The sequence below is a fragment of the Taurulus bubalis genome, assembly GCF_910589615.1.
Source record: "Taurulus bubalis genome assembly, chromosome: 10".
NCBI lineage: Eukaryota > Metazoa > Chordata > Actinopteri > Perciformes > Cottidae > Taurulus > Taurulus bubalis.
Window position 1 is genome coordinate 15,561,259 of NC_136598.1, and position 10,342 is coordinate 15,571,600.

Sequence of the window (10,342 nt, forward strand, 5' to 3'; positions counted from 1 at the left end):
TATGAATGCACATATCTTATTATTTTTAAATCAATGTATATTTTGGGTTTCATATACTTCAATTTTATTTTACGCCTTCCCGCTATTAATCTTGTATTATTCCTTATGCTGTGATTATGTTTTTCTTTCTTGTGGCTTCTGTCTTAAACACTTTGTGAAGTCTACCATTGAACAGCTGCAGAATATATCTTTCTTGATTCATGTTATTCATTTCTGTAGTACAAGACCATGCTGGTACTGGTCTGGTTCTTCCCTGCAACTCTAAAATCCCTTACAATATACTCAGATTTCGTTGTGATACCATGAGATTCTCTAAACCAGGGCTTCGAGAACAGCTGTGAAAACAGCTGATATGAATCCCCCACTAATGCACCAGAAAAGCATGGATGCCATTCATCAGGGAGTTTAGAAATATAAAAAAAATGGTCTTTGCTTAACTCTTTTGAACCCACATAGCGAAACCCCTCTTCCATCCTTGTATACAGTATATGGGTGGATCAGCAAATTGAATATCTCCAAGCCAAATGTTCTAACCGGCTGTCTTTGCAGTGGCCCTCTCCCTCCTCGTATTATCTTTGGCTTTTTAAGGACATGCTTGCTGTGAAAAGCTCTCCAAGAAATGCCGTAGGACGTGTGAGAGAATGCTTACATTTTGTTTATCTTGTCGGGGCACAGCAGTGAGTGAATGCAGCAGCACCACCGCACACAGTGGCACCAAGACATTTATCATGTTTGATATGGGCTGATTAATATCCTGGGATATGTCTGTGTTTTTATTATAACGATGAGAAAATTACTGCTGCCAAAATTGACCAGTGTGCCTAATCTAAAATGTTCTCTGGAGTGATATTTTGAGTGTTGACAGACCACTGGGACTCAGGCTTAAAACGGCGTTGTGTATCTTGATGTCTGTAATTTTTAGGGAACACTATAAATGGAGTCCAGCTCAAACACTGACCAATGAAGACAATGTGCCATCATGTGTGTCATGGCCCTGCAGACTCCTCTAAATCCTTCATGTATGTTTACTTATTGTTTTTGTCTAACTGGTTGATCTACAGTACCAGTGCTGGAGTAAGTACTCAGATAATTAAAAAAAAACTCAAGCACAAGTAAAAGTCATGCATTGAAAATGTTACTTAAGTAAAAAATATGTTAGTATTATAAAAAATGTGCCTACAACATAAAAATAAAAGCACTTATGGTAGGGAGGGACCATGTGAGTATTGATATTATTACTGTCAATGTTGGGCTAGCTTAAATGATTTAATATGCGGTTTAGTTTATTTATAACAGTGTAACATATCTTATAGGAGCAACCTATTTTGTTTGTATCTTAATCTGCAAAGTAGTAAGTAATTGTTGAAATGCTGTTAAGACGATGGTCCAGTGTTTCATTCTTCTCCTACTCTTCCTTTCAACCTCTCTCAACACTTTTCAGCAGGCAGTTCCCCTTTTTAAATTTTCTGCAAGAAATACATTCTCTAGTTATATTATAATGGAATAAAAGCAGGGAAGAGTACACTATTTTTATTTGGTGGGATTGTAGTGGTGAAGAAGAAAGGGTATGAAATTGGATATTGAAGTTAAGTTGCATCAAAATTGTACGATACCCGAGGTAATTTACTTTCTTCCATTCTACCACTTTATATAACCAAGTTACTATTTATAAAAACATTTTGACCAGTGGTCTGGATTTGTCAGGATTTTAAACCCTCTTTACTTCCATTCCCACCAGTTGCAGTGTGTTACAGCTCCTGTGCTACTGCTCTGTAGGCCAGCTATACGCATTCACTAACATGACACATGTTTACACAGCAATGCAACTTACTGAAAGACAGATGATAGTATTTATTCAAAAAGACCAAATCGTGAAAATTTAGTTTAAGCTCACATGGGTGACTCTCCTATTAATTATTGAAACACCAAACCACAAAGTGTGAAATTAAAACAAAGTGCAAAACCATTCTGTGCCAAATGGATCTTTTATGATGCAACATGTTTATATCACTAATGTTCACAGTGCTTCTGTTTCAATTGTATAGGAAACATGAAAAACATACTGTGCTGTATCTTTTAAGATGTATATGTATATATTCATATGAAAGGGTATGACTGAGGTTTAACCTGTGTATTGGACAGTCAAGTCTCCTCTGTCTAGTCCAGAACTCTCTGGCTTGCTAATATATCTTTCTTTGTCTTAAATAATCCCTCAATCAGCCTTTGAATGGACAGAATGGGGTCTGGGGACACACAGAAAGCCTGTGTGCTTACTGTGGTATTTCATGGCGTCGGACTCTTTCGTCGTCTGTCTTTGGTTTATTCTTTCGTCCATCTGCAGCGTTGCGCTCCTTTTCTATGCAGTGATACTTAACCATGAGGTCAGAGGTGTGAATGAAAGATTAAGTGTCCATCGCTCAAGAGGGCGGGAACAGCCTTCATGAGTCTTTTTTAACCTATGAGATGTTTGTCTGGAAGCAATTGAGCATGTACACCGTAAGACACACCGAAAGACATCACAGATTACAGCGGTGCTTTTCTCATACATCACAGGCCCCAAAGTCCCTCCACAATATAATTTTATAAAATGCCATAAAAAGAGCTTGGGCTTCCTTCCCACAGCTCAACAGTATGAGATAACTTGCTTTTGATGGATGAATGGTGGGCCTAAATATCGTCTATCCTTCTTCTTGATCAAACGTTTGCTGGTATTTCAGACCACATGTTTTCTGATGATTAAATCATCCGTCTCATTGCAACTGGAACAACTTAACTACTGTCTGCTCAGGCATATGCAGGGTTGTTCTTCAATCAGAGGATTGGTGGTTCGATCCCCGGCTCTGCTAGCTAATGTCAATGTGTCCTTGGGCAAGACATAACTCTTAGTGCATATCTAATGAATTATATGTATACATAAATGCATGAATAATTGACATTAAAATAAGGTATTTATCATTTAATAACACTTTATGAATTATATTATTAATCATCTATAAGTCCTTAATAATTGGTTTGTAATATATATATATATATTTATTACTTAATTTACAAATGGGCAATCCATCATTTATAAAGTATGAAAACCCACTCATGAAATGCATAATAGTCAAGCTTATTTATCAAGAATAAAACATGTAGAACTGTGTATGAATTGCATATAAGTGTTAATGTTGGAACAATGCTTTATAAATGATGACTTAAGTGTTTACTCATACGTAACTACTGTTACATAGCGTGCACTTATTATAAAGTGTTACCGATACTTTTTTTTTTCCTCACAAAAAAATGTGCTATTGATCTGCAGCTTTATCTGCTGCCATATATGTGGAATCCATCCGGCCATTATCTTTTAAGCGCTTATCCTGGTCAGGCGGGGGAGCTGGAGCCAATCCCTGCTGACATTGGGCGAAGGCAGGTACATCCTGGCCAGGTCGCCAGACTATCGCAGCGCTCATTTGTAAAATCATTTATTAATTTCCGTATACATTTTTTTCTCCATTTCAGGGTTACAGGGGGCTGAAACATATTAATTACTGCAATGACTTAATATCCCCACGTGGATGAGTATCTATCCAAACAGATATCCTATCTGGAAAAAAGCTTGTATATGAATATGAATGTTACTTTTAACCACTTCCAACATTGAATGTGATGGACAATGTCATATTTACTTATTATTTAGCTCTATTCATTAAAACGTGTCAAATCTACCTCAGATATATACAAAGATAAATAACATTTAATAGAGCTGTCATTTTATCTGTAGCATTTTCTTTTTGAAAAATTAATTCAAGACAACATTTTTTTAAACAAAATTTTGTGCATAATCTCTGATGTTTTAAAGATTCTGCTATTCAGCTGGATAAAAAAATATTGGCTCTACTTGTGTTAGTTAAACTGGAGATGACACATCTCCTTGCATGTTTTGTACAGTCAAAGAAAACATTTTCTATACAGATAGATGTACCTTATAATATAACATATATAATACAAAAATAAATTGGTGGTATCAGTGCCAGAGACATCACTTCCGGTTTTTAAATGTCTCTCAGGCAGTGGTGGGTTTGTCTTTTTTCTCTCAGTCCTGCATCAAGCGGTCGGTGTTCATTTCACAATAATAAGCCGTCTGCTGTAGCCACATTGTCACTTAACGTTACTTGAAATATGAATTGTTAATTTAATTAATAGTTCATGGTAAACATTAAGCATTAACTTGGTGAATCAAAACTAACTAAGCTAGTCACATTCACTCTTGGTTGGGTGGTTGTATTTCCCAGTACAGCAATTTTATGCTAATATGTGTTCATTTTACAGTTAAATGTGGGTAGTAACGTTGAAAAGGAAGGACCGTAACGTGTTAGGTGGAAGATAGGTTTAAGGTAATGTCATTGACTGCACTCACCTCCAGTTTACTGACATTAAAGTGGAAGAAAAGAAGATTGTTCAGAGGTAAAAGACCCCACACTATCCTACACAACACAACCGTGGTGTGGCTACAGCTGGACTTTGAAATTAAAATCGAGAAGTTTTTACCTGCTCGTTAACACTATCAAAGCAGGAAAAGGTAACTATTTTCAAAATAGCTTTTTATAAAATAGCTACCGGGTATATCTATAAGGTACAACCTTAGTGCTTTTCATAAATTAATTGATTTTAGGCAAAAAAAAGATCAATACACTGTCTTATTATGAATATTAGTTGATTTGATGGAAAAGTCATGGACACGTTTATATTATCATTTATTGTAGTTAATCAAAAGCTGAAACTTTAGATTAGAATCTGAGAAATAATTAATCTTTGCAATAAATGGCATTATGAATGTCGGAAAACTTGTTATTATTTTGTTGCTTGTTTTTCCTTAGAAATGCTTGTACAAGCACAGTGATCCTGAGAGGTGTGAATGAGTGGGAGATTAAGTTAAACATTGATGGCAACACATTTAATTGATATGCACTCATTTTGACTATATGAGGAACATTCCCCCTGAAGTCTGCACTGTAAAACACGTTGTTATGTTCCTGGTGAAGCATTACAACGTATAATTAAATTTCTCACAATCAGTGGCGCAGAAGTCTGTCCTGGAGGTAATAGTCATCTTTTTAATTATTTGACAACCTTCATCTTCTCGCTAAATACCTGTGAAAAGAGAGAAACCCTTGGCGTTGAATATAGGATGGGTGGCATCAGAGGCGTAAACTGAGACACTGAAATGTTTTTTCTGGACCTTCCATCATGTCATGTTGACTATCGCAGGGCTCATCTGTGTTACAGTCAGCCTTTTATTTATTTTTTATGTGGGAAAGGTTTTCATTTACGTAACTTAAGTGTGTTATTGTTGTGATAAGAGTTTTATTACTAAGATTTATGATTAGCTGTTGAGACAACTTTAATACAGTCGGAAAGGTTACTTTGACTCTGCAAGTCACTGCGGTTCAATAGAAGTTAAAACATTGCTGTCTCTCGTCATCATGCTGATATGTTTCTGATCTTAATTCACCTGCAGTTTTGAATTTATTTTCTTTAAATGCATTAGACATTAGCTTGAGAAAGACTCTAAATACTAAATTGTCATGCTGGGTGTTTTTTGTAGCCGAGCTGCCAGATATGGCCAGGTATTAGGATGTAGATATAAACAGCTAAACAGGGCAGAGTAATACTTGATTTTAATTATACATTTAACTTAATTTACTGTTGAATACAAGTTAATGAAACAAGCTAATATAACATATGGCTTCAAAGGACAACAAGAAATCACAACTCATACGTGGATGGCATCTGGCAAAAGTAGCGATTTAAAAGTGATTCAATAAAGCGAGGTGCAGAGTAATGGTAAACCAGCATTATATTAAAATACAACTGTGCTTCCAAAAGCTGTTCGACGGATATGTTTGTTACAGGGGCTGAATAGATGCCATACAGTGTATGCAAAGATAATTTCTATGATTATTATTTTTTAAAGTCACATAGTACTGGACCGGGCTGATTCAAACACACTGATTCTATATGTTATTTCCAATACTATCAAGCGAAGGACTTAAAATGAGGTTGGAGTCGTAGAAATATTTAGAGATCTTTTGTGAATTCCATGTGTAATAGCATTGCATCAGCTTCTCTGGAGAGTACCTCAGTTACCATCTGTGACCGTGAATGACATAACAGGTAGCTCATAGAGGGATTAGGATGAAAAGGAGAAACCGTGACTGAAGCGCCAGTCCGTACAGTGAAAACCAAGGTTTGTGTGGCAGAAAATGCAGTTATGCTTCACTTTAATGTGTAAAAATGGCATCAATCATTTCATGCAGTGAGAAATACCTCTTTATATTCGGTATTGTACTACGAGCTCGAGTAGTCACCAGTAACATGAAGAAATGAGTTATACTAGCCTTTGTTCGGAGCTGATACATAAATAACTGTTAGAGCTATAGCAGTAATACACTTTAGACATCTGGTATGTGTGTGTCAGTTAAACTACATGTAATGCATATACTTTACGGTAGAGAATTAGGAAATATGCCTAATACCTAATACCTTAGTTCCTTATTGTAAGTACCATTGACATTTATCAGCATTTTATAAGACATGTTACTTTTCTCTCAGCCAAATGTTTCCAGTATTAGGTCACATGCAGTAGACTTTTCAGAAGCATGAGCCAGACTGCACATCTGAATATTATTATCATGAAACACAGTTTCCATGAGTGGAATTGAGATATATCGTCATAGAGTGGTACGTTAAGGTAGATATGCATCCTGGCTGCTTTAGAGGTATAGAGCAAAATGTGATTCACACAGTACTAACAACAGGGATATCATTATATTTTGTTATCTCAACTTAAGTTCATACAGACACTTGACACAATATTGTTTTCATAAGATGTAAAAGATTATTCTGCAAACTATGTCACAAGTGCATTCGATTTGAGGATGTTGGGTCCATTCATTGTCATGGAGAACAACAGATGGTTTTACTTGAAGGGGAAATCCTGTAGGGTTTATTTTTCTGTGGCTTTTTCTTGTTTGATAATATTCTGATGGTGGTTAGTGCTTATTATTCAGATACACGCATCTCAAAACCAGCAGGGTGTTCCAGTAAAAATATGAGAAGTTCCTCCAAAAGAGTTGATTTTGTCAATATCATGGAAAGATATTCTGACAGAATGTGGCAGACGTTGCCTCCATATGAGAGCGATAAACCTGCTTGTGTTTAAAGTCAACAACGTCAGAAAGGAAAAATGCCCCGAAAAGTCAATGAAGCATGTTTAGGTGGACCCTTAGTTAATATAAATGTCTCAAATTATGTCCTCTGATTTTAAGCAGGTAAGAAAAAGCTTGTGAAAAAAACATTACTTTCTTCATGAAAATGCACTGATTTTGTTGGAATCAAGCTTGTGAGAAACTCGGATGACTACATTGTTTGGAACTGCTCTGGTCTGTGCTTACAATTCACCTCATTGTTACCACAGATAAATTGATAAAATGTGATGTGACACGTCCAAGATGTCCTGAACAAAAGTTTATAACTGTCGAGCCAGAGATTACGGCTCCTTGCATTATCAGCAGCGCTACACTATTTCTGTTCCTATCTTTGTTCCAGCTGATTTTAATTTATATTAATGAATAATTCTGTATTTTCTAGCAATTTCAAACAATATTTTCATGTTGGTTTATTATGGGAAGGTTAAAAGCATTGAAGATGATGCGCACCATGTGTGATATTGCTTTAGCCTGCAAGATAAATCAACAACGTTAGAACTTGGAAAAGGAAGTTGAAGTGGGATTTAAGTTATTTATGGCTGAAGTTAAGGAAACGATCACTCCAGATCGTAGTCCTGGAAACTGCATTTCATTTGTAATATTTGCTTCCAAAATAGAAATTGATTGGAAAAAAAGTCATACACAAAGGTTAGCAGCAGTGTTTAGTCTTCACAGATTGTCCATATTCCAGAGGCATAATGAATTACCCACCAAGCCATGTTTTCATTTAAAGTAAAAATGTACTGAAGTCACTGTTTCACTCATCTGACTGACGCTTTGACCTGTGGCTCCAAAAAGACTTTCTTCTATGTTCAGATAATGTAAACACGTACTTCTAGATAAAATGCCCTTTGATCTGTACGCTCCCTGAAACCAAATAAGATTGTAAACTGCCAGAAATTCACACCAGTCAGGGAATGTTCTGTACGTTGAACCATTCTGTCGTCACTTTAGCCGTCATGAAAACAGCTAAAAGGCTCCATGGAGTGTGGCAGTGTACTCATGTTGGGCTGTAACACTATCTATCTGTAATCCTACCAAGTCTCTCTCACAACTGCAATCACGAACACAATGTTGCAGTCTTGTTTTTCAACACATAACATTCTTCAGCAATACTGTTGCTGGATGTCATTTGACCGTGTATTGGGCATTAGAGTCTGCCAACCCGGCTTTGATCTCTCCAATGCAATTGCAACATTTGAAAAGGCCAAACATGCTCAAACAGATGTAATCATTTGGTGCACTTTTTTGCCAACATGACCTTGAAATTAAGGAGGATTGATTCAGTCTTTTGAATTTTTATGCTTCCCAGATGTGAATCATTTTTGTGTCAACACCGTGTTAGTATTCACTAGAAAACCCAGTTTGACATGAGCGTGTTTGTCTGTTTTATAATAAACATGATTAATGTTTTTTTTTTGGGGGGGTGTTGGGGGTGTCACACGGAAAAGGTTAAATTAGGTTTTGTGTTTGGCATCGACATTTATTTTCTGTATCTAGTTTTGTCCTGCAGACGCACAGATGTGTATTCATCTTGAGTTCTTCATAAATTGTTTTATCTATAATTTTACATTTATATAATTTGAACATAATCAAAATATAGTCAGTGAATGGCATCTTGTACTGCAGATTGATGCATGTTTCATATTGTCTAAATTGCATGCACTAAGTGTTTTACTGCCAACTCAAAAAGCATTAATTGACCGGCACTACACTTGGCACTTTGTTTTAATTTTGTCCTTTATGTTTGATTTTGGTTAGTCTGTCAGATACCTAAAGAGCAAGTCTCCATCTACAGTATGTTAACACAGTTTAGACTTATCCGGAAAGGTTAATTGTGTTTCTCTTGAATCAATAACCTGTGACAGAAGTTCAAATACATTTTGTCATGTACTTGGGAGTTTTTAATTGATGGTAAGCTGCTGATGATCCGTGTAATTGAAATGTACACTTGGCTTTTACCGTTGAGTAACATCTCCTTTAATTGCCTCCACAAAACGAGCACAGCTGAGTCAATAATGAGAGTCCCTGACAAACTGTTGAGAGGACCATCAGTTAATTGCACCTTCCTTATCAAACCTTATCAAAGCAGAGTAGCTGATGGACATGTATGACCCTGTTACCCTTCATGGGAATTATATTTCTCTTAGCCCCGTCATTCAGGGGGAAATAAAAACAGTTAAATATATGCCTGAAACAAAATTGTGTATAAACCCTTTATGATTTATAGCAAACATGTGAAACAAGCACATATTGTGTACAGTCCCATTGTGCACTTGTGACAGTGACATATAACAAGGGAAGTTTATTGGAATGTGAGCTAATATTTGTGGCTTTCCAGTTCATCAGCTGCATTAATATTTACCTGGAAAATACATTAGGTTGCCTAGTAGACAAAAAATAGTTATAATAAGCACCTGCTATTAATATTATATACATGCACTGTTGGAACAATCCTTTCTGTAATTCGAGAATACTATCATTTCAAACTGTTAGTGTCGTTGTACTTGAAAAATGCCATTAGTCCCTTCACACATACTCAGGTAGTACTCTGCTCTGTGATAAAAAAGGGTTATTAATGGAGGTGTTCAGAAGTGTTTCACCCTGACTGAATTTAGCACTTTAACCAGGAACCTGCTGTGACTGGGTGGGGGGAAAGTAACAGTCTGAAGAGTTTTTATTATATGAAGTATGTCGTAGTGCTTACCCAATGGTGAAATTCAACCCATCTAAACTGAGGGATCGGATAAATCAGGGATCAGCATCTTAACAGCACTCAGACAGCAGGTCTCAGCTGTATCCCAGTGCGGGTTTTCTCCTCTCTTCCCTTTGTTCTTGCTCAGGAGAGGCACTCCCATGAGGGAGGAAAGTGATGAGAAAAATGATTGATACATTTCCAGATTTTGACCATGCTGTCCACACCTAACTGGGGCCTGTGGTGTGGCTGATCAGATCTCAATGTGAGCAAGTTTCTTTCTGGGAGCGTACAGACTTGACAGTTAATGCATCCTAGGTTGATTAGATGAGTGCAAATACAGCCATTGAGGCAATGCAAATGATGAACTGTTCCTGCTAAAAGCACATTTATT